This window comes from Leuciscus leuciscus, assembly GCF_965113295.1.
Source record: "Leuciscus leuciscus genome assembly, chromosome: 13".
NCBI lineage: Eukaryota > Metazoa > Chordata > Actinopteri > Cypriniformes > Leuciscidae > Leuciscus > Leuciscus leuciscus.
In genome coordinates, this window is record NC_138737.1 from 36,692,338 (window position 1) to 36,717,916 (window position 25,579).

The following is a 25,579-nucleotide window of genomic DNA, read 5'->3' on the forward strand; positions in this document are numbered from 1 at the left end:
CTGATTCATCACATTACAATAAAATCAACTGTATTTAGATGGGAAAATGATTCTCATCTGTTTCATTTCATTAGCCTCCAGACTTGCTTAAAAAAAACAAAAAAACAGAACCATTAAAGCTATTTTTGTGACAGTAACGTCATATAATATATAATATTATAATATTGAAAGTATTGATTTTAGAAATATATCTTATTACGTATGGTATACATAACATATTGTACTTTTTATTTATTTAGTTAAATTACAAACATTTCAAGTAGCCTACAATGCAACAAAAAACAAAATGAATACAAGGCACTGTAAATACAATTCAAAATGTATAAACCAAAGAATAACAACAACAACTAAAGTATAAATGTACATGATAATAATAAAATAAATAATAAATACAGAAATTAAAGTTTATAATATCAGGGCAGTTATATGTATTTGAAAAGCTTTAAAATTTGTATTGTTTTTATAAGCTTTTTGTTTTATGATCTCATGTTTAAAAGATATTCTAAGTATATTGTGAGATCAGTGTTATAAAAGGTAATATAGGAGGGTTTCTTTTGAGTAATTTTTGTCTTATGGATATAAAACTTCGCCACAATAATTAAAAGATTAATGATATAATTTTGTTTTTCAGAAAAAGAATTCACAAATCTAATGACTAGGCAATTTTAAATATTAATATTACACATATTAATTCCATTGGCTGGTCCAGCAACCAATCGCATTGCATCTCGCGTGGGCCGAGGTTCCGTATCTGCTTTACTTTTCGAAATGGATGATCCCCATGGAGGGAGAACATGGATTTGTAAAGTTGGGACGGTTGTTTTATTCTCAACGATATGAAAAGTGTTGCCACTCCCATTTATTGCACATGTTCCCCCGAAATTATATTGCACGACCCGTAAATATGCAGGCAAACGCGGTTGCCTACTATATCAGTCGAGCCAATAGTGCGGCAAGATACTGAAATAGGATTATTATTAACCAATCAGATCGATGTAGCTTATTTAGAACAGCTGTTACACGTATGATTCAGCTTTCGGACACGAGCAGCAGCAGCGGCGGCAGCAAATTGATCATCGCCAAGGACATTATTTCTGTGATTGTAAGTATTCATTTAATTAGAATATGATATCTATATAAAATGTTTGTTTTGTACGCTGTGTTGTTAAGCGTCTCGTTAGTGTCGTTTTAACCCTTGTATGGTGTTCGGGTCTGTAGGACCCGGTTTCATTTTTTATCAAGAGAAAAATTACACGATTCATTATTTTTTCAAACTCAGACTCATTGGTCTTGGCTCATTTTCTGTGAAGAATATATATCTGAACACATTTTCAATGACCACACCACACACACACACACACACACACACACACACACACACACACACAGGCTGTCCGGCTAGACCCGGGGCTAATAAAAGTGTGGAAATTGTAGGTCCTGTGTACCTTTACAATCTTGTATATGGTTTATGAGGACACAAATGTGTATAATGACATGGGTATTACAACGTAAACATGGTTTATGAGGACATATGTGTCCTTCTAAACCAAACGGCTTAAAAAACATACTAAATCTGTGATTGGTAGGTTTAGGGGTAGGGTTAGTGTAGGGGGATAGATTATACAGTTTGTACATTAGAAAAACCATTACGCCTATGGAGAGTCCTCATAAACCACATATCTGAGTGTGTGTGTGTGTGTGTGTGTGTGTGTGTGTGTGTGTGAGAGAGAGAGATTGTAAGTGTGAGTGCAAGAGTGAGTTCTGTGTTTCTTAAAGGGATACTCCACCGAAAAATGAAAATTCTGTCATCATATACTCACCCTCATGTTGTTTCAAACCTGTATGAATTTCTTTCTTTTGCTGAACAGAAAGGAAGATATCTAGAAGAATGTGAGTAACCAGACAGTTTTAGATACCATTGACTTCCATAGTAAGAAAAAGATATACTATGGAAGTCAATGGTATCTAAAACTGTCTGGGTACTGATATTCTTCTAGATATCTTCCTTTCTGTTCAGCAAAAGAAAGAAATTCATACAGGTTTGAAACAACATGAGGGTGAATATATGATGACAGAATTTTCATTTTTCGGTGGAGTATCCCTTTAAAGGGTCAGTAAGAAGCCAATATTCTAACCGGAGAGCTAAGAGCTCAAGTTAGAACTGCATGTAATAGAAACAAAATTATAAGTATAACTATCAAACATAGTATTTTGGTTATTTAACTTTAAAATATATATTTTATTGGATATATTTTATTGTATTTTGGTTATTCAGGGTGGCCGCGGGTCCTTAAAAAGTCTTAAATAAAATGTTCCTAATAAAAGGCCTTAAAGTATTAAAATGTCTTAAATTCATTTTCGATAGGTCTTAAATATTTCTGGTCACATTACCGCTAAAATTTCTCCAGTCTGACGGACCTAATGTCCGTCAAATAACCAGTGAAGCATCGAATCGCGAGAATGATTCAGATTTTATTACTTAAACAGCTATTGATAATGATAATGTAGGCTTTTTCTGGTAACGCTGTTGAGGCTCGCTCTGCTTGTCTTTGTGATAGATTTTATAGTAAGAAATCAAAACAAATGAGCATAACGGCACACATAAAAAAGCTCACAGAAGAAACATACTGAGGTAAAAATTCTAAATGTTGATTTTTTTAAAATTTTTTTATAACATGTGATATAGTTAAGTAACATAACATGACGGGAGCTATTTTGCTGAATATTCTCACGATTGCAAATGTTACATTGATTTTAGTTCAATAAACAAGTAGTTAATATTAAATTATTTCAATTACTTAGGTTAAATATTACATATACGTATGCAATATAATGTGTATTTCCATCACTTAAATTTGGTCTTAAATTTAATTCAAAGTGGCATTAAAAAGGTCTTAAAAAGTCTTAAATTTAACTTGTTTATATCTGTAGACACCCTGTATTAACTGGCCGGAATTTTGAAGTCGGTAGCGGAGTCCTGCCTTCAATTCAGCGTTTCTAAAGAATCACTGGTATGTGTTAATCATTTTTATAATCGACTGTATGTTATTTGTCATATATGATGTATATTGTGCTCTTCCCAAACTGATGGCCTGATCTAGTTCACCAGTGCTGCCGATTTCGCACACTTTTGGGTGCTTTTGTCAATGCTGTTGTTAACTAGCGGTGTCCTGCCTATTCAATCCAGCGTTTCTAAAGAGTCACTGGTGTGTATTAACGACACACTGACGGGAATATTGTTCTTTGTGTTGTTCACTGTATCGCTTGTTTATACAAAGGGTTTGTTACCGCCGGCGCTCTCTGGAAGACTACATTACCCATCACTGCCTAGAACTACAGCAAACTACGGCAACTCAAATAGCTCAAAATACACACCAGGTTTAGTTTTTTTTTCTTCCGTGGTGACTCTCCCTGCATTCCACATGGCATAATGTTATGTATTTTATATATTGTGAATACATTTATTATAAATTCATTCATTAATAAATGATTTAAGTAATAATTGATGTGCTATATTATACATTTTTGAAGTAGAAATCTGTTTTGAAAGTTCAAAACACTGATAATTACAATAACTAGGTTTCCTGAAATAAATATTGTTTAAATATTGCTTAGGTACAAAGACTTGGACTTGGCCTTTAGGGACTTGTGAACATGTCTGGTATTTATCATTTTTATAATCAACTGTATGTTTTGTCATATCAAATGAGATGTTTGCTCATTATGTATTTACAGTAGTTGAGGAGTTCAGAGAGAGATGGCCTGCCGACTGCACCTTTTCTAAAGGATGAGGTAAACCATTTAATAGCAACTGTCAATATTAATAATTATTCTAATTATTATTTCTAAATATCTTCAAATGCATCATATTTTTGCCAGCGATGAAGATCTTTATTAGTTGAACATCTTCGTATGCTGTCTGTGAATGAATGATTCCACAGGACGATATATTCGATTTCATTTCACTCAGGTAATACATTTTACAACCAAACAGATTATTACGCTACGATAGCACTACTAGAAAGTATGACATTACCCGTTTTTTGGACATATACATTAACTTATACATTAAATAAGCTACCATTGTTCATAGTTTATGAACACCCGCCGTCCCGCGGTAGTGTGTGTGTATTGTTGCGCAGTGGCGTGCGAACTCGACTTGAAAACGAATGCCTTTGCCTGCCGTAGACACAGTTAACCAGTTTAAACATGCTTGCAGAAATATACATTTGATTATATTTTGGAGAACAGACAGAAGAAGATCCGTCGATGTACTTTTGTGTTCAGGTGTTCAGTAGCAGTCATGAGCGCGAGCACATGTGGAGAGTTTTAACTCTTTCTTCTCTGTGTCAATTACATGCCTTTGAATGCAACACTCTGCAGATTCACTTTATTTCTACATGTCTAATAATCCAAATGTAGTTGTATAAGTTACTATTATACAAACCAAAGGACAGGCAATGATTTTCGGGCTACAGATGGCAGAAATAATGCTTGTCTCTTCTGTTTTTTTGTTGCAAAGATAGCCAATCTACTTATGATAATAATAGTCATTTAAATAAAAAAAATATAATTTTATATATATGACGACGTCAGATGCAAAAGCCTCTAAGTACCATCTGAAATTTTCTACTAAAAGAGCATTTTTATCAAGCTTGTATGTTTATGTTCAGTTATTTCACTTAAATGGCAATGAAAAGTACCTATTAATTGTCATTAAAGTGAAATTACTGAACTTAAATATACAAGCTCGATAAAAATGCTTGTTTTAGAAGAAAGTTTCAGATGGCACTCAGAGGCTTTTGCATCTGAAGTCTTCATATATATATAGATATAGATAGATAGATAGATAGATAGATATTATTACTTTTACTTTTGAGTAAATATTTCTATAAGTACTTGTACTTTTACTTGAGTACAGTTTTTGGATACTCTACCCACCTCTGGTTAATTGATGCACATGATGTTGTATAACGTTAATGGTCGCCGAATATAACCACAAAATGGCGTTAACTGTTATCTACATCACAAGAGAAATGGACGAATCAGTCATATAATAAAGTTATTCAGTAAATCGCTTTGGACAAAAGCGTCTGCTTTGGCCTGTTAAATAACATAGATAATAGATGGACGATAACAAATGTCACCCATAACATCTATAACTAATGGTTGCCCTTTTCATTTTTCTTTCCTCATAGGTTCAAATACTAATAGCTGGACTGAAGTGGCACTACACCATGCCTAACAACAAAGGTAAGCCATGTAGCTATAGTGTAATTGAGATTAAAGTCAAATATTGAAAGCAACACAATGACCGTAAGAGAGAATAAAATAATAAATTACCCTTGTGTAATACCTATACTGTCATATTATTATTTCAATGAACAGATAAGAGCAATTAATTTGTGTTTTATTGTATATCTGCATTAGGGGTGTCCCCGACTATGGATTTTCATAGTCGAATCAGAATCGTCAAGTCTTGCCTATAGTCGACTAATAGTCGAATCATGTGTGTGGGGGCGGGGCTTTAACATTTCAAAGCCGCGATGTACAGAAAATCACACAAAGATATAGAAGAAAATGTATAAAAACATTTTGGATCAATAAAACTAAGAAATAACATTAATAACTCCAGAAAGGCCACACTGCAGACAGGATTTGCATTTCACATGCAAATCAAACTAAATCGGCTAAATTACCTGTGCGAGCAGGCTCTAAGTACAGCACAACATCGATGCACCGAAAAAATAAACAATTAATTAAATATGAACAGAATATACCTTTCTAATAAATAAAAATACAAAACGAAATAAATCAGAATCAAGTCACAGGATGAGGAGCAAATGTGTGCAAAATGCCTAAAGTGCAGGGGAACATAATATTCAAAACACAAGCCACAAATAGTTAGATTAGATAACCCTGACAGATCAATAAATACAATTAAAATAAAGAAATTATTAAAATAACGATAGTAGCCAGAATTTTCAACTTTGTCTTTTTAACTGCAGAAACAACAATAAATGCTAAACTGGAGTCGCAGTCTTTTTAGCTCAAAATGTTCACAGCATCCAAAAATCAAATTAGAACCGGCTGAAAAGTTTTGAAATCACTTGTACCCGATACCTGATCGAGAGAACAAATCCAGTCTTTCACTCTCTCTGTGTCTGTTGGAGTCTTTTGTGCGCGCGGATAAAATACATTCTAAAACACTTAACGTGAAAAACGTTTAACGACTCAATCTCCTAAAATAGTTAAATTAAGGAAAACAATGATCGCACTTCTGCCGGCCAACGTTAACAAGTTGGTTTTCCACGGGACATTCTAAAATGCTTAACGTGAAAAAAGCTTTTCAAACGCTTAAAAGGCACTTTAACGTGGCTTAATGTACACCGTAGCCTACACACTTTATGTGCAGATGAACCCAGAATATGAACGCAATGCGTTCCTCCTATATTTTTTATTTAACTATTTTAGGAGATTAAGTCGTTAAACGTTTTTCACGTTAAGTGTTTTAGAATGTATTTTATCCGCGCGCACAAAAGACTCCAACGGACACAGACAGAGTGAAAGACTGGTTTTCCTGATGCTAAATCCAGCCTTGGAGAATATCCTTTCTGATGGTGTACATGATCCACACTTTAGATTTTCTTATCCCAGACATTGTTAAAGATTTAAATCCTTGCCGCCAAGACGCTCCTCTGTCGGTCACGGATTGAAAGTGAAACTTAAATCTGTCACGGGGTGTTTGGATTTATTCACGCACGTTAAAAAATATTTAGAAAGCTTCTTTCTTTGCACATTTTTATATACAGCATTATCATAATAGGCTGAATATTAACGTATTGACAGAAAACCGGTAGTTCTTAGTGAAATCAGACATTGAGCGCCCCTCATACAGCCAAAGTGGCATGATCCTCGTTTCATAACACCTCAGCGAAGATTCGAGCGTGAGATCGGTAGTAGAATCAGGCTCCTCCTATCGAAGCATCGAATCTTCGACTATTCGGGGTCACCCCTAATCTGCATATAATTTTTTTCTGTTTTGTTTGGATAGAAAGAAATCAATGGCCGACACAAGTTACTTGTGTGTGTTAAAATATGTGTACTGACAAAACAATGTTTTGATTGTGATTGCTGTATGCTATTAACAGGTCCAGTGATTTGGATCATGGGCAGCAGTTACATTCGTCGTGGGGAAGAGAGGACAAGAGAGACCATAGGGGCCAAGGTTCACTGGTTTGGCTGGGGTGGACTTCGATGGCACGGACTCCTTCCTTTCTTCTACCGGTCCCTTAGAGGAAGAGCAGCCCCGGATGTCCTGCTGATTCACTGCGGCGGGAACGACTTACAGTAAAAAAAAAAAAAAAAAATTTGAACATTGTTACACGTTACATGAAGTTCATACAAAAAGAATTCTACAGTAAAAACTGCTTAAAATGTGGATTTCGTTGGAGTTGTGCCTCTACTATGATGGGATAATGTCCACTTTAACGCACCCTCCGAGACTGCCGTGAAATAGCACCGCGAATTGTGCAGAAAATGCAATAGGCGGCTCTTTGTGCATTGTGTAATGTCAAGTTCAAAAATTCATTCAAAATAATTCTACAGTAAAAACTGCTTAAAATTTGGATTTCGTTAGAGTAGCAGCTCTACTATAATGGGATTCCTTTTTTTTCTTTTTCCTTTTTTCTGCACCCGATGGATAGACTCGTTTCATTTTTGCGGTCAAATTTCCAAGACAACGATTTTACACGGTCGGTTGACTGTTAAACCGCGGCACCGGCGAGTACCATCTGTAGTTAGGGGGCCCGCTAGTGGCGGCGGGGCCCTAAGCAGCCGCTTAGTTCGCTTCTAGGGAGAGCCGGCTCTGAGTGTGAGCGATACACACAGAAAGTGCTGTAAACGTTATTTGAACAGGAAGATGTGCACTAAAAACACCATACTATTGGGGATGGAAAAGTATTAATTTGTTCATCCTCCTTCTCACAAGAGCCCCTTATACTTTTTCAGTTTCTCGCCTTGCCAAATGATGAAGGTGTATCTTGCAGTACATGGAGGCTGCCATCTTAACCAAGGTGTGAACATGATTGTCCTCAACTAGTGTTGCTTTCGTCAACGAAAATTATGACGAAATATTGTCGTCAACGAACCGTTATCACCTGACGAAAACGAGACGAGACGTAAATGCTGGTCATGTGACGATGACTAAAATACATGTATAATGCAATATCGTTGACGAATAAAAACGAGACTAAATGTGGTTTACAAAATAAAAACTATGCTAAAATGTCTCTTCATTTTCGTTGACCAAAACGAGACGAGACGAAATGTTATAACGTCACGACGAATGAGAGAGTTGTGCGTGAAACCCATAGCTTTGTCGGGTTTAAATTCTGGTTTGCGACCTGGTCACCCGATTATCAGCGAATTTAACAATATTACTCCATTAGTTACTCTATTAAAATGTCTCATTGATATATTTGACACATTCATAATCATTACTTTTGCCGGTTCTTTGTGACAACTGAATGTTATTGGCAGCGTCTCTGGTTACATGAACGCGTCACCGCATCAGCACCAGAACATGGAGATTTTATTTTAGAGAATAATCGCACAACCTATTCGATGTTCTATAATTAAATAAACGAATCGAATATCCAAAAATCGTGACTCATCCCTGCATGGAATCTCTTGTTTCTTTTCCCAAATCTTCACTCACGTCTCACCCATTTTCTAAAGGGATTATAAACGTTTCTTCATTGGCTCGCTTTTAATTAGGCCTATTATATTCGTATTATTTACTGTGGTAAAGTAGAAAAACGCTGTAGGACAGATAGCCTACATTTGTACTTGCATGTCAAATTCTTTTTAACACAGTTTGTGCTTGTTATATTAGACAGGGCGCGTCAAGTTTAGTTGTAAAGCGCGTTTCACACGCGCGGGTGATTTTTAGTTTCACTTTCTCTGGCAGCGCAATCTCAAACATAGCCTAAATATCTCGCCCTTGTGGAGGATAAAATTCGCTCTTCAGACCAATTCACATCAAGTAGAAAACACGAAGATATCATGAAGAGATCGATGGTCTCTTTCCTGCTCGTGTCCCACATCCCTCTCAGAGCGCAGAGTATAGGCTATATCACGCGTCTTTGTGTGGAAATATAAAACGAGTTTTTATTTTTAATTTTTTAAATAACCCCCCAACCACCGCCGGTAGTTGGTCCATTACCGCGGTGGTAAAAAATAAATAAAAAAACTGCCACCGTCACAGCCCTAAATATACTAAATATAATAAGATAACCTTGTTTGAAATTCTATATTGACTGGGTTAAATAGAATTGCATTACTAAAAGAGACTAAAATACAATTTTCATTGACTAAAACTAGACTTAAATGTCATCAGTTTTTGCGACTAAAACTTGACTAGACTAAAAAGAGTATGAACGTGACTAAAACTAATAAAAACTAAAACGACAGCTTGACACAAAGACTAGACTAAAACTAAAATTAAAACAGGCCGCCAAAAACAACACTATCCTCAACACTGGTCTCAAACATGTGGTCGTGCAACTCTGAAAAAATATTCTTGTCAGCACAATCACTCAGAACCTGAATTATAATGGCAGCTGTCACTCCTTTTCCTTGAAGCTTTCCTCCACTAGTATTCAGTAGTCTTTGACAGCACCTTTCAGAGGCTTTACACACCTCCACAATGCTTGTTGGTGGATTCTGTAAGCCTCCCCTGTTCTTCAGGGCAATGAAAGCATGCATACTGGAATCAGAACTCAGTGCAACAGAACAGGGCATGCACAAGAATTTCTCCTTCATCTTTTTCACCACATATTCAGCAATGTAATGGATAGCGGCGTCCTTGAACTCGGATATTCCATCTCTAATGAGACGGTTCCCGGTTCCATTTTTCATTTGATGTCTCACTAGGAGGCGTTTGTACGCAGCTTTGAACTGTCGGGCAGTAGGGTTGTTGTTGTTGTAGCCTCCGAGTGCCCTAACTGCAGAAAAGAACGGCTCAAGATGATCCTGACTGAGTTTGTAAGTGAGGAGATACTTACAAGGTGCATCCTGTGCTTCAACCAGCTCTTTAAAAATGTTGGAAATGCTTCTGGAGCTGGCAACAAATCCAATGGGACCCGTTTTCCTAGGACCTGCATGAAGATGTCTCCCAGAGCTATCTCTGAGCTGCAGAAGGACATTTTCAGCTCTCTCCAATAGACTCAGCATGTGAAGTTTATTACAACTTTGGAAGGAGCTTTGTAACCCTTTGCCAGAGGGTTCCTGCTGTTGAGAACATCAAAAGCTAAGTCGATTGTTCTCAGAAATTCGACGGTTTCCTCTGAACCATGAAACTGAGGCAAGCGAAGTTCCTTGTTGCAGAATTCAAGGGCATCTGCAACGCTGCTGCTGAAAACTTGAGCAGCAAGATTTACCTTCATCTTCTGATGTCTCCACAGAATATGTGCCATCTTCAGCTTATTACCCAGCCTCAAGGTCTATATGTCAGGAGAGCAACTCTGAGAAAATGTTATATTCATGCCAGGTCTATGCGTTTCCGTGTTTCTCTGCCGTAGTACAGTAAGATTGAGCTTAAATCAAGCGGCAACCTCCCCGTCTCTCTCTTGAAACCAACACGGAAGTGAGTTAAACTGCAATTCATTGACTGGCCGCTTGAGGCTGGCTGCAGAAGTGAGTCAAATCTGTATCTCCCCCATGTTAAAATTACCAACTTTACAGCAGAAAAAAAACATGTTTACAGCCTGGATCTCTATGTGGCTTTGGTCTATACAGCTAATTTTGCCCTTCATGACAACTGTGAGGGGGGTGAATTTTTTTATAACTAATCCGTTTAGTTGATTAATATTTAAAGTTCTGCATAATTAAGGGTGTGTCCACTTTTGAGTGACAGGTGGATTCCCACTGATGTCAATGCTAGCCGTTTGTCTGCTGTTAGCTGCGTGCCTGCGTCACTTCACCTCAGCAAATTTTAGCTGCTGAACTTGCCATCTCTGCAGTGTTTGTGCTTTTCTAGGGATTATTTCATACAATTTAATACACCCATTACTTCGCCCACGGCTTAGGATTCCGTCGTTGTCGTCGAGTATCGTTCGAGAGAACAACCAGCGCTGCATTTCAGTTGTTTTCCTCTGTGAACATGCACTAATGGATGTCTGACAATTTCGTAGATTTTTTTTTGAGTTTTCAGATTTAAAAATGTCTATAGATATAAAGGCTCGTTTGTTCTGCTCACACGGAACAGATAGATTATAATATGCTTATGTACCGTCAGATGAAATCCTGCAGGTGTCGTTGCTTTCTCCGTCCATGTAATAAATGCACATCCTTGAATGAGAGCAGATTTCTAGCGCATTTAACGTACTTGAACTTCATAGGTAATATATTAATGGTTTAACTCATTTGAGAGGCGGCCAAATCAGAATTTAAAATGGACTGAATAAACTCTCTACGAACTTGACGAGCGATGCCGCGCTGACGGACCATAGACTATAAAAAAGTGTACTGACATGTAATTGTTATGCACATAAATCACCGTCACACACACTCTCTCATATTAAGTTACTGCATAATACATTTTCAACTAGCAGAATAGTACAGAATCACGATACACAGTCTCACTTGTAGCCATGTCTTTTAACTATTATAATATTTCAAAGGGCAAAAACAGGAACTTTTAATTGGCTTTACATCATCAACTGTCACTTTAGCGCGAGGCTCTGTGCAGTCGCAGACTTGGTACTGTCAGTAGCATATAGCATTACCTCCCTGAGCTAACTCTGGTAGCCAGGCTACTCATGCCCCGCCTCTTTGCCCATTTTCTGTTATCAAGGAGTGACGCGAGGCCAAGATGGCGACGGCCGAATCCGCCCACTTTAGGCTTCAAAAATGCTCTTCAGAAACCTACGGGTGACGTCACGGACACTACGTCCATATTTCTTTAGTCTATGGCTTAAATACACAACTGAACGACTTTCGACTTCCTTGTAAGGTGGAAAAAACATTGTTTAAAGATAGAACGTATATGCTAATGCTTACACGTGATACAATCCCCTTTCCACATTAAGAAACTATTTCTCAGTGTATATTAGTGGTATACAAATGCTACATTTGCATCAGTCGAAACATTCATTTTCTTGCAAAGAGCAAACCAAGTGTACACATCTGAAGTATCATCATCATCACTGGAACTCTCTGCTAAGTGAACATTGCATGTTACTCGTACCTTTAAGCAGAATACATAATCCTCCCAGCTACCCTTCCTTGTGTCTAAAATATGTTCCTTAAACACTTGTGTCCATGCAATCTATAGTCTAACTCGTGCATTTTACACTTCATAAGATAATACAACTGATTATGAATATTAATAAATAATAATAATAATACAGATACATAATATTAAATAATGAAATTTTAGTCTTCAGATTCAGACACAAAATGGTGACATATCTGTCACGGGGACACACAGGAAAGTAGGTAGATCCAAATGCAGTATGAAAATAGTTGTTTATTGAAGTGTAATCCATCTCGTAGTCATCCAGGCAAGGTTCAAAATCCATGATAGCAATCCAAAATACACTATAAACAAAACAAGAAACAGGTCGTACGCAGACCAGGGGCCTGTACCATGAAGGTAGCTGAACAAACTCGGGGTTACAGGATTAGTTTTGAGTTGACAAAACCAAACCGATGCAATCAGGCTTTATTGGTACCATGATGCAGCTCATCAACTTTCTCTGTCAACTCAGGCTTTGATCCTCAAGCTATGATTACTCCACGCGCGCGTGCACATAAAAGAGTGACGTCGACACTGAACAACCAATCGCGGGTAGAGCGTGAGCGATATATTTTCCCGCGGAGGAGCAAGAGATAATCATTCAGAATTACGATGAATTTAAATATGTATTTCAAGCTCGAAACAATACGGTCTCTGCTGCCAAAGCAAGAGAAGACTGTTGGAGAAAGATTGCTGATTGTTAATGTGTAAGTTAAACAAATACGTTCTATATTTATGTAAAATTATGTATGTATGTGTAGCCTATATGTGTAATATAGCCTATAGCCTATTTTTATAATATATAAAAAATGATACATGCACATTTTTTATATATTATAAAAATAGGCTATAGGCTATATTACACATAGGCTACATACATAATTTTACATAAATATAGAACGTATTTGTACTACTAAGAAAGCTAGGGAATCCTATCATAAGATTAACAGAATAATAATAAAGATTTTAAATAATTCTTAACATGTATTATATTGTATAGTACATTTTGTGCAATTTGCTTTTTGAAAAAATAAAATAAAATGTGTTCATGTGATGCCACCCTATCAATATCTTACCGGCAATTTTATAAAAGCCCTCTTTTATGGACACGATAAATGTCCGGGGAACACTATTAATGAAACTATTCATGTACTCCTGCAGAGCGAGGACCACCTTACGAATGGTTCGACAAACCGTGTTTTCCCCTAGCTTCTGTGCGTCACCCACCGTGCAGGAATGTACCACTTGCAACAAAAAAAACGTAACGCAATATTTGCGGTACAGTAAGTGCATGAATTCGATGTGTTAAATTCTTTATGTGCGGCTCAAGAAGTTCGTAAAGATAAGACATTCCTTCCGCGGAAAATCTGTATCTTTCATACAAATAACTATCAGGAAAGGAAAGGGGATTTTGTCTGGCTAAAAACTCTTTCTCTACGAAGTGCTCGTCAAACAATTTGCGCTGAGATGTCACAGGATTTGGAAGAAAAGGTGAAGTCATTGCAACAGACACTGGGAATAAGTTACGTCACCTATGTTTCTTTGCTCTCAGCTGATTGGTCAAACTTCAGTCTGAGATCTTGAATCCAGAACATAACCTGCCCCGGAGCAGGTTAGCCGTGCAGCGTAAGATACCATGGCAACGAACACCGATTCAAGCCAAGCTACTTTCATAGTACCTAAAACCCAGGGTTGGCGGAAACTTAACTGAAACATAGCTGGCTAGCCACCAGTGATGCGCGGGTTGATCCGAAATGAGCGGGTGCCTGCGGTCACCCGCGGTTACCCGCGGTTACGAGTCATCCAAAAATATTTTTAATGATATTCGGGTCGCGGTCGGTCGGGTCGTTTGAAATAAAGATGCCAATTAAACCTTTGTAATTTATATAGTAGTATAGAGAGCATAAGCGGAGTGGAGCGGTGAGAATCTTCGCTCATCGCTCACGGAACTGTCCACCCCTCCGCTCCCCCGCTCAAACATCAGGCCGCTCTGCTCATTATCGCTCGATCAGCGCTCAACGCAGTTTGATCCGCGCTCCACTCAAATCGCCCCCCGCTCGCTCCAAAAAGGGGAAAAAAAATCTACATGTAGCCTATATCACTGTAGCTTAGACCACAGCCTTACCTCCTAAAGAACTAATGAGCAACAACAACATTTTTCAAATAGAAATGTTTTATTTCAAATGACAAATTAGGCCTATGCAAGAAGGAATATAGCCTACACAAAGTCCTGTAAAATTAAACGAATACATGGGCCTAATAATATGAATAACAATTATATAAACAAAAATATAGCCTACATAAAAATTTTAAAAGTAAATTTACTATTAGGCCAGAATTTTGATAAGTTAACTTTTGTGCAACGCGCACGATTAAAATGGGCTTATATCCATTGTACACACAAACTGCTGTAAAATAAAACGAATAAATGGGCCTAATAATATAAATAAAATTTATATAAACAAAAATATAAAATAAATATACATAAACGTTTTAAAAGTAGGCCTAGGCTAAATTAACTATTAGGACAACATTCTTATAACTGAACTTGTGCGCAGCGCGCAGGATTAAAATTTAAATGGGCTTGTATCAATTGTTTGCATTTTACGCTGTATTTAATTTAGGCTACACTTTAAGTTACCGTATTCAATTTGCTAACCTTTTGCTTTCTTCCCAGCGTGTTCACATATCACACTGCATGTTTTCGAGAGATGTGTCTTTTTAGATTCCAAAATTAATCTTTAGGCCTACTGACTGAAACGATGTCGTTTTCTTCTACCACATAATAGTTAGTTTTACACCTGTATGACTTCTTATTTTCCTTTTTGAAGTAGCCTACTTTTTGAACTCCATTATTGAGCCGAGTTTTGACTGAAAATAGAATCCATCTTGCAATCATCAACAGTAGACTGAGTCAGGCTTGACTGAGCATGCTTCAGAATCTTGGTGTGCGCGGAGCGAAATTGGAGCGGGAAATAGGGCGACGCTCCATCCTTTTAAAAATGCCGCTCTGCGTTCTGTCCAAGATCCGCCCGCTTGCTCCCGCTCCACTCCGCTCACATGCAATTTTCTATGAAATACATAGGCCTACACTTTATTGGCTGAATAACTGGCGCGAAGATGACGCACGAGCTCAGTCTGCAGGTAGAGATGGAGGCGGCAAGAGAAAAGGTGAAGACTGGGGAGTAGGGCTGGGCGATATGGAATATTTTTTTATCACGATATGTTTTTCCATATTGATCGATCTCGATTCTTATCACGATATGTAGTTTTTGCAGATGCTGCCAGTGTAAGGGACATCCTGAAGCTTGAAGAAACAAGATATTCACTGAAACTTTAGAATAAAGTTTAATAACATAAAAAATTAAAGAATATGCCTTTCAATAATGAGCACAAAATATTTTTGTTAAGGTCTTCATGCAGCCAAAGGATTCACATTACACTCCCACATTTATGAATCTTTATAGTCAAGAGAGCAGTGTATTTGGAGGTATTTTTCAGGTATTGAAAAATACAAAAATAAAAGGTTGTGCACATCATTTGTAATTGCAAACATGAGTCATCTCCCTTTATACAATAATACAAACTTTTACTTATTGAAACATTGTATATAAACTAACAGCTGTGACAACTATCACATCAAATTGCTTTGGCTGGACAGTGAACATCTCAAGTAGCCTACAAAAAGAGTAAACATGGCCCTGGCACAAATACTACCTGTAAGATTAAGGTAGATCTCTAGAACTGTTTTATAAGTAGAATGAAATCTGAGCCAAAATTGCACAAATATGTAAACATAGTAAACCAAGGGCTGGGCGATATATCGCATGACATTAGGCACATCTCGTCAGTAAAGCCGGTTCCTTGATTAGTAGTAAATCGCCATCACCTGCTTTCAGATGGAGCAGCATTTACAACACAGAGACGTAGTTAACTGACAAGCTGAGCCATATCGCATTAATTATCACGGATCGGGATCGCCTGTGATAATTAATGCTATATGGCTCAGCTTGTCAGTTGTCTGCCATATCCAAACCACGCGTCCACACAATTGACGTCGTGTTACCTTTTTTTCAACAATGTCTTCGGTCTCGAGTTATGTAGTGATGTCGCCTTCACATTCGGCATTATTTTCGCTGTCCTCAACTTCAGTTTCGCTCATTTTTTTTAATCCTTTTTACAACTTTTTTCCCTCTCTCTGTCTCCTTCTGTTTACTGTAGCCACGGTGCTCGCTGAGAAGTAGGCGTGCCCTGCCGGCAGATACTGTTGCGCTTAGTTTTTCATGTGATATCGAATAATACGTCCCAAGCATATTATCGAAATCGTTCAGAATATTATCGCGATCCCGTATCGAGATCGAATTATCGCCCAGCCCTACTGGGGAGTGGAAGCTCCGCAAATACACAAACAGAAAGAGCAAAGTTGCCGAAATAATGAAAGATAATGACCAAAGTGCTGGCTTTGTCATGTGTATTTCTTGCTATGCATTTACTAGCCTACTTTTAAAAAATGCGGGTCAGGAAGCGGGTCGGGTACAATATTTTCTTTCTTTTTTTTTTGCGGTCCGAGTTGCGGGCGGGTTAGTTGAAAACGTCGGTCGGGTCCGGGTTGTTTATACATTGACCCGCGCATCACTGCTAGCCACCTAAACCGGCTTCATGGTACAGGCCCCAGAAGTGTAGTGACAATATATGACAAGGACTAAAACAGACAGGCTATTTATACACAGAAACTAATGAGAAACAGCTGCGTGCAATGATGAGTGATGAGAACAGACAAAGGATCGTGGGAAATGCAGTTCCAGAATGAATGGTGACAGTAAGGGAGAGAGACCTCTAGTGGACACCCGGGGAAACAAACCAGACACTGTGACAATATCGTCTTTGACCCATATTGTTATTTATACAGTATATACAGATTGGTCATAAATAAGGCGCTATATAAATAAAGATGACTGTCTTGACTTTTAAAACGAAGCAAATGTGTTACCAACATTCTTCAAAATATCATCTTCTGTGTTCAACACAAGAAAGAAAGTCATACAGGTTTGGAACATGAGGGTGAGTAAATGATGACAGTTTTCATTTTTGGGTGAACTATCCCTTTATCATTTTCTTTAATTTGGAAAAAAAAAAATTCTGAACTAACCAGAGTTTAAATGCGGGCCATGTTTTATAAAGTTATATAGTTCTCCACACCAGTCTCCAGGTGTGAGGTGTAGTCAGATTGCTTTGAGCATGTAGTTCTTCAGAGTTTGCCTGAAGCTGTTCATCTCCACATTTACTAAGAGTAGCTTCAATGAAAAACTGGTTCAAGTCTTCCTCTGAGACACGAAATCCGCATTCTCTCCCATTAAACCTTTAAGTAAAAGAGGAAAAAGTTTGGTGTGATAACTAAAGGTACAGCAATAAAGGTTAATTTGTCAAGTCAAGTTTATTTTGTATAGCGCTTTTCACAATACAGATTGCATCAAAGCAGCTTCACAGTATTAAATTAAAATAATACAACAAAGTTTGTTTCAAGAGGAATTTATTGATTGATAAAATTAAATTAAATATCCCCAAAATATCCCCAACTGAGCAAGCCAAAGGCAACAGTGGCAAGGAACCGAAAAACTCCATCAAGTGACCTAATGGTGTCCTAAAACTCCATCAGGTGCCTTAATGGAGAAAAAAAACCTTGGGAGAACCCAGGCTCAGTCGGGGGCCAGTTCTCCTCTGGCATTGGATAGAGGCCGGATTGTAGTTTGAACTGTAGGATTATATGAATGCCTGGCTGAAGAGATGCGACTTTAATCTAGTTTTAAACTGGGAGAGCGAGTCTGAGCAACGAACAGTATCAGGAAGACTATTCCAGAGTTTTGGAGCCAAATGTGAAAATGCTCTCCCTCCTTTGGTGGTTCTGGATATCCTAGGTATGACCAAAAGCCTTGAATTTAGTGATCTTAAAGAGCGTGATGGATTATAGGGCGATAGAAGATCAGTTAAATAGACTGGAGCTAAGCCGTTTAGGGCTTTATAAGTCAGTAGCAATACCTTGTAATTAATACGGAACTTTATAGGTAACCAATGATAAAATCGGTGTTATATGATCATATTTTCTTGATCTCGTAAGAACTCTAGCGGCGGCATTTTGGACTAACTGTAGCTTGTTTATTGAGGATGCAGGACAACCAGCTAATAAAGCATTACAGTAATCCAGTCTCAAGGTCATGAATGCATGAACTAACTTTTCTGCATCAGAAACTGATCGCATATTACGTAGCTTAGCAATGTTTCTAAGGTGGAAAAAGGCTGTTTTTGTAACATATGAAATATGATTTTCAAAAGACAGGTTGCAATCGAGTATAACACCCAGGTCTTTTACTGTAGAGGATAAAGTAACAGGACATCCTATGATGTTAAAGTTGTATTGTGCGAGGTTTTGTGGGCGGTTTTTTGAACCGATAAGTATTACCTCTGTCTTGTCTGGATTTAATAAAAGAAAATTACGCGTCATCCAATCTTTTATATCTTTAACACACTCTGTCAATTTGGAAAATGTAGCGTTTTCATCCGGCCGTGATGAAATATATATTTGAGTGTCATCAGCATAACAATGGAAAATAATTCCATGTTTCCTTATAATATTTCCAAGTGGCATCATATATATTGAAAATAACAGAGGGCCTAATACAGATCCCTGCGGCACTCCATAGTTTACTGGAGTTATGATCGATTTTTCTCCATTTAAATAGACAAAATGGTAGCGGTCAGATAGGTATGATTTGAACCAGCTTAGTGCTTGTCCTTGAACACCAGTATCATTTTGTAGTCGATCTAAGAGTATTGTGTGATCTATAGTATCGAACGCAGCACTAAGATCAAGTAAAACTAGTATTGAGATACAGCCTTGGTCAGAAGCTAAAAGTAAATCATTTGTGATTTTAACGAGCGCAGTTTCAGTGCTATGATGCGGTCTGAATCCAGACTGAAACTTTTCATAGATATCATTTTGTTGCAAGAAAGATCCCAGTTGAGCGGACACCACTTTTTCTAATATTTTAGACATAAATGGAAGATTTGAAATGGGTCTATAATTTGCTAGATTATTATGATCTAATTGTGGTTTCTTAATGAGAGGTTTTATAACTGCCAGTTTAAATGTTCTTGGAACATGACCTAAAGGTAAAGACGAGTTAATAATATTGAGGAGAGGCTCTTCCACTACAGGTAACACTTCTTTCAGTAGTTTAGTTGGTATAGGATCTAATAAACGTTGTTGTTTTAGATGAAGTGATAAGTTTATTTAACTCTTTTTGTTCTATAGTTGTAAAGCACTGTAATTGTTCTTTCGGGGTGATAATTGAAGCTGAATTATAAGGCGCGATTGAAGATTGAACGTTTATAATTGTGGTTCTGATGCTTTCTATTTTCTCAGTGAAGAAGTTCATGAAATCATTACTACTGAACTGTAACGGGATATTTTGTTCGGGTGACGTCTGTTTATTTGTTAGTTTAGCCACGGTGTTAAATAGAAACCTTGGATTGTTTTGGTTGTTTTCTATTAGTTTGCGGAGGTGCTCAGCCCTGGCAACTTTTAGGGCCTTTTTATAACGCGACATACTGTCTTTCCATGCGATTCTAAAGACCTCTAAATTAGTTTGTTTCCATTTACGCTCTAAAATACGGGTTTCTCTCTTTAAAACATGCGTAGTATTGTTATACCATGGTGCTTTATTTTTCTCTCTGACCTTTTTTAATTTAATAGGTGCAACCACATCCAATGTTCTAGAGAGAATGGTGCTCATAGTGCTAGTTAGTTCTTCTAGTTCATCTGTTTGTTTGGGTTCAGGCAGCAGCTGAGACAGATTAGATAAGCAATTTGAGAAATTATCTATGGTGGATGGGAGGATTGTTCTGCCTGGTTGATAACGCGACGCCGCATGACATATTACAGCAGTATGTAATATGCAAGTTACCATGTAGTGATCAGTGACTTCATCACTTTGTGGAATGATATCTATATCGGTTGGATCGGTTCCATGTGATATAATTAAATCGAGTGTATGATTAAGACGATGAGTGTATGATTAAGACGATGAGTTGGTCCGGTGACGTTTTGCTTGACCCCAAATGAATTTAATAAATCTGTAAACGCAGCTCCTAACGCATCATTTGGATTATCTACGTGTATGTTAAAATCTCCAACAATTAATGCTTTATCGACATTGACTAATAGGTCTGAGAGAAAATCTGCAAACTCTTTTAGGAAATCAGCGTAAGGCCCTGGCGGTCTATATACGGTAGCCAAGGCTAGAGATAATAGGGATGTTTTTCTAACATCTAAGAGCGTAACATTTAGTACAAGTACTTCAAATGAAATAAACTTATAACCCGTTTTCTGAGTAACATTTAGAATATCTTTATAAATGGTTGCAACACCTCCGCCACGGCCAATCAGACGGGGCTCATGCTTATAACAGTATCCAGGAGGAGTAGACTCATTAATACCGAAATAATCATTTGGTTTAAGCCAGGTTTCAGTAAGGCAAAGTACATCGAAGCTATTATCTGTGACTATTTCATTTACAATAACTGCCTTAGGTGTGAGTGATCTAATGTTTAGAAGACCTAGCTTTAGAAATAGTTTTTGTTTACTAATAGCAACATTTTCTGTTTTAATAACAATTAGATTTTTCCTAGATCCTGCATTAGATTTATTATTTGATCTCACTAAACGAGGAATAGACACGGTTTCTATGCAATGTTCTACACTAGTATTTATATCAGTTGAATTGGTGCAGCAGAGACTATGATTTGGACTTTTGGTTACTAGTCAAAGGGTATTTAACATTTTGGAGATGTTATCTGACAGAAGATCCGCTCCGAATCTGCTTGGGTGTAAGCCATCAGCACGGAAAAGCCTAGGACGCTCCCAAAACAGATTCCAATTATTTACAAAGAGCAGTTTCTGCTCATTGCACCATGACATTAACCATTCATTTAGCGCAAATAATCTGCTGAACTTTTCATGCCCTAGTCGGTAAGTGGGAAGCGGTCCTGACACAATGATCGTTGTTTCAGGCGATGTGCTGCGTACCGTATCGATTAGATTCCTGAAGTCTTTCTTCAGAATCTCCGTCTGGCGCAGCCTGATGTCGTTCACTCCCGCGTGCAGGACCACAGTTCCGACGCGCTCGTCACCGTTCAGGATCTCGGGAACGCGAGCAGCGATTTCAGAAACACGAGCACCAGGGAAGCAGTGACTTTGCACCTTACTTTTACCTAGCGTGTACGTGCCGAACGATGGAATCGCCGATGATCACAGCATCGCGTTCTGTTTCGCGTAGAGGGGAGAAGCGGTTTTGTGTGGATAACTCGAAAACCGGGAGGGTCGGAGAAAGTCTTGGTCTAAACCTGACTCGCGTCTTCCGCTGCGGAACCACCCAGGCTTCGTGGTGGCGTGTTGGAGCCGGAGTGAACGAGACCATGGCTGATTGCGACCGATGCTGAGGAACGCACGGAGTAGACGCGGTCGGAGTCAGCGGGTTAGTAACGTTAAACACTGATTTGTGTGCATCGGCGCGTGATGTTTCAAGAGCCAAACACCGGTCTCTCAGCTCGGCCTGTCTCAATAAAAGGTTGTGGATCTGTTTCTCAACAGCTTCCAGCTCAGACTGCAGTGCGTGAAGCTCAAATGTGTCCTCACCTGCACCAAGCGGTAGACTACTTACATCTGATATATTCGCCATTTTAACAGATGGACAGTGAGTTAGCAACGAAGCTACCAGTGATGCTATCAATATTAATACTAATTTATATTATAAGTTTGTTTGTAAATGAGTGTGGAGAAGACGCGTTCAGCCGTGATCCACGGACGTAACCTTTAAGAGTATGCAGCGTTGGATCACTAATAGGCTTGAGACGCGTCTGCTCAACAGTCCGCGTTGTAACAATGAGGTTTGAGCAGTAGTGCTTCTCAGTGAGGAAAAGTAGAAAATGTTCGTTGTAAGCGAGTTTAAAGAGAAAAATCAAGAATTATAAATCAAATCGATAGAGCTCCAAAAACAACAACGCATTCAGACGCAACGCATGATAATGACAGGACAAGACATTACTCACCGTGTTTGTTGAGTGTTTCTTATTCACCTGAGCTTTTATGAACTCAAAGGCGCGAGAGAAAATAAATAAATAAAAATAGCTGAGCGCACGGGTGGCGCGTTAACAGGCTAGCGAATTACTAGCGTGTTGTGCATCAGGGTTGGGTAAGCTGTATTTAGTAGTAATATAAACAACTAGAAATTGTAGTAAATGATGGTTCAAAACAAGGAAATACGAGGCTAAGACGGAGCTTACAGCTCCGAAGCAAACACACTCACAGCAGGCAGCGAGAAAAATCAAGAATTATAAATCAAATCGATAGAGCTCCAAAAACAACAACGCATTCAGACGCGACGCATGATAATAACAGGACAAGACATTACTCACCGTGTTTGTTGAGTGATTCTTACTCACCTGAGCTTTTATGAACTCAAAGGCGCGAGAGAAAAATAAATAAATAAAAATAGCTGAGCGCACGGGTGGCGCGTTAACAGGCTAGCGAATTACTAGCGTGTTGTGCTAGTAGCAACGGAAGCCAGTGATGTTGGGCAAGCCGTATTTAGTAGTAGTATAAACAACTAGAAATTGTAGTAAATTATGGTTCAAAACAAGGAAATACGAGGCTAAGACGGAGCTTACAGCAACGAAGCAAAAACACTCACAGCAGGCAGCGAGGCAGACAGGAGCAATCGAGAGACGAATTTATAATTAAATTTGTATTTAATTATAAATTCTATCTTTGCCCTAAAATAAAACCGTCTACTAAACCTCGTCAGTCCAAAGTTGAATGACTTTCTTCGGTGGAATAGAATGTTATCCACAATCTCCTTTCACTTTAATTTTACAGAAGAACACTGAATGAAAGTAAACGGAGAGTGAGACTAACATTGTGTATAATATCAAAAAATGTTGTTATATGTAAGTAAGCCATATGGCTTTGGAACAACATTAGGGTGAGTGAATGATGGGAGAGTTTGAAGTTGTTAACTGTCCTTTTAACAATTCCATTACAAAAATGTAAATAAGTTAAATATTTAATATAGTCATATACCGACCTGTGTGGAAGAGCGTAGATTGTGAGTGTTCTTTGCATTCATTAAAGGGTAACTCTCGCCAAAATTGAACCTAGGCTCTTTTTGTTAATCTGCCCGAGTCAAACTTTCGTGTAAAAGCATAAATAGGATGGAAACGCCACTTTTAAGATTGACTGTATTTTCGTTTTAGGTCAAAATGCCTTTTGAATGGGAGTGAATGGGGCACTTCTATGATGGCATCAAAATCGCTATTTTTAAAACACTAAGAAGGCTCGACACAACATCAAACTGTGCTGAAGTATCACCAGAGGCTCTACACATGAACTCCAGCATGGTTTGTGGACACAGAGTTTACTAAAAAGAAAGGTTTTGTACGACTCACTTTATCAGTTTTCCGGTGGCTGGAATTTTGTCAGTCAAAAGTAGTCGATCTCCGAATATATATTTATAAACATGTCCCAGAAAAAAACATTACTGGTGTGCATCTTGTGACAAAACAATTGCACTGACATATTTTAAGATACGTTCTCATTTAAAACAGCTCAAACATGCAATTTGGTCTAGGACTAGCCTTGTCTGTGAAGCCGGGTATAAAATTAATGGGCTATTTTCTTATAACGTGTTTTAATTGAATATTAGTTTCAAACTAAATAAAAATTCTGCAAGAAAAGGTATATTAAATAAACCCCCTAAATATCATGACTGTGTGGACTATTACACCTTTGTTTTCCTGAAGTATGACCACCAGCTTTCAATTCGTTGGTTTGTGGTTGAGGAGTCACACTGTACATATGGCCTGAAGCCCCTGCAAGGTCATCATCTGTGTGACTGATCCCAGAACAGTGGATTGCAGCCATATTTCCATCTAAACAGAACTAGAACCTTTGTAAGATATGCGCTCGTCTTCACAAAAACTAAATGCAGGGTTTTTAAACTTCTCGTGTGGGGAAAATGTTGTTTATTCTGGCCAGTATGGCAAAGCCATGGCAAAAAGCAGGATAACTTGTAGGCTATAGCTTACTTGAAAGAAAAACAAATTTGCCGAGTAAAAACAGAGTTTGTGTTGTTGAATCATACATTTTTTCTAGTAGGCTACAGAGCTCATGACAAATAAAAGTTCCAGATGGACAAACATTAAATGCAAAAACCAGTGTGAATAACAATATCTTAAAATAAACTAGAGAGTGGATACACAGATATGGCCTATTATGAATGAAATTCATGCATTTATTTGTCATTTAAACTGATGCAAACAGGGAAAGAGAGTAGAAAACGTAACCTCGGTTCTCTCTAGAGAGGAAACGAGTACTGCGTAATATCTTACGCTAGGGGAAATCTCTTTTCCGCGAGATACTGAAGCCAAAAAATTATCCTTAATTTTGAAATAATGTAAAACGCGTTGCGGCAGCATGCAGACATAGGCGAGACAGCTCGCGCGCCTATTGGCTGCCCTGCGGCAACTGCAGCAGCCTATCGATAAGGCCCTATCGTGACGTCATCACCAATGGGGGCGCTTCGCGCCCCATACGTCACGTCCCGCCGAAACGGGCGTGGCCTGGGGCTATAAATATAGCATCGAAAGGCTAGCTTACCGGTTTTTCATCGCCGGAGCGAACCGGAGCGTGCGCAAGCACGGCAAGATACGCAGTACTCGTTTCCTCTCTAGAGAGAACCGAGGTTACGTTAGTAACCGAGTACGTTCTCTTACGAGAGGTACTCTCGTACTGCGTAATATCTTACGCTAGGGGAAACAGTGTAAAACGCCGTGCATGCTATGATCCAGCACCAAAGTCCCAAGGGCAGGTGCCCGGGCTCATGTAGTACATGATCATAAGTGACTCACAGAGAGCCCAGGAAGAGTGGCTAGAATAGCATCATTCCTGTAATGCAGCATCCTATAAGAACAGTTATAGTGATGGTATTTACTCAGTCAGGGCGACCCCGACCTGGACTGATGAATATAGTGGGTCTTACACATTGCCCATAGAGCTGCGCGATCTAAACGAGCGTTGCTCGCGATATTTCGGTATTCTGGGCCGGACGTACTCGGGGCAGACAGTACCGATTTTTAGACTGAAAGCAGCTTAGCTTGCAGAGCGGGAACCTCTAGGTTATAAAACCTTATAAATGTAGACGGGGAGGCCCAGCCTGCCGCCATACA

General features: G+C 38.4%; 2 long non-coding RNA genes across 2 annotated transcripts in view; both read left to right on the plus strand.

Moving 5' to 3' along the window:
• Positions 1-25,579, plus strand: part of LOC309513068 — a 101,914-nt gene that overhangs the window by 47,856 nt on the left and 28,479 nt on the right. The window lies entirely within an intron of this gene.
• Positions 2,867-4,252, plus strand: LOC309513099. The gene is made up of 3 exons (XR_014211299.1): positions 2,867-3,011; positions 3,279-3,378; positions 3,739-4,252. It is a non-coding gene; the product is annotated as an uncharacterized lncRNA (long non-coding RNA).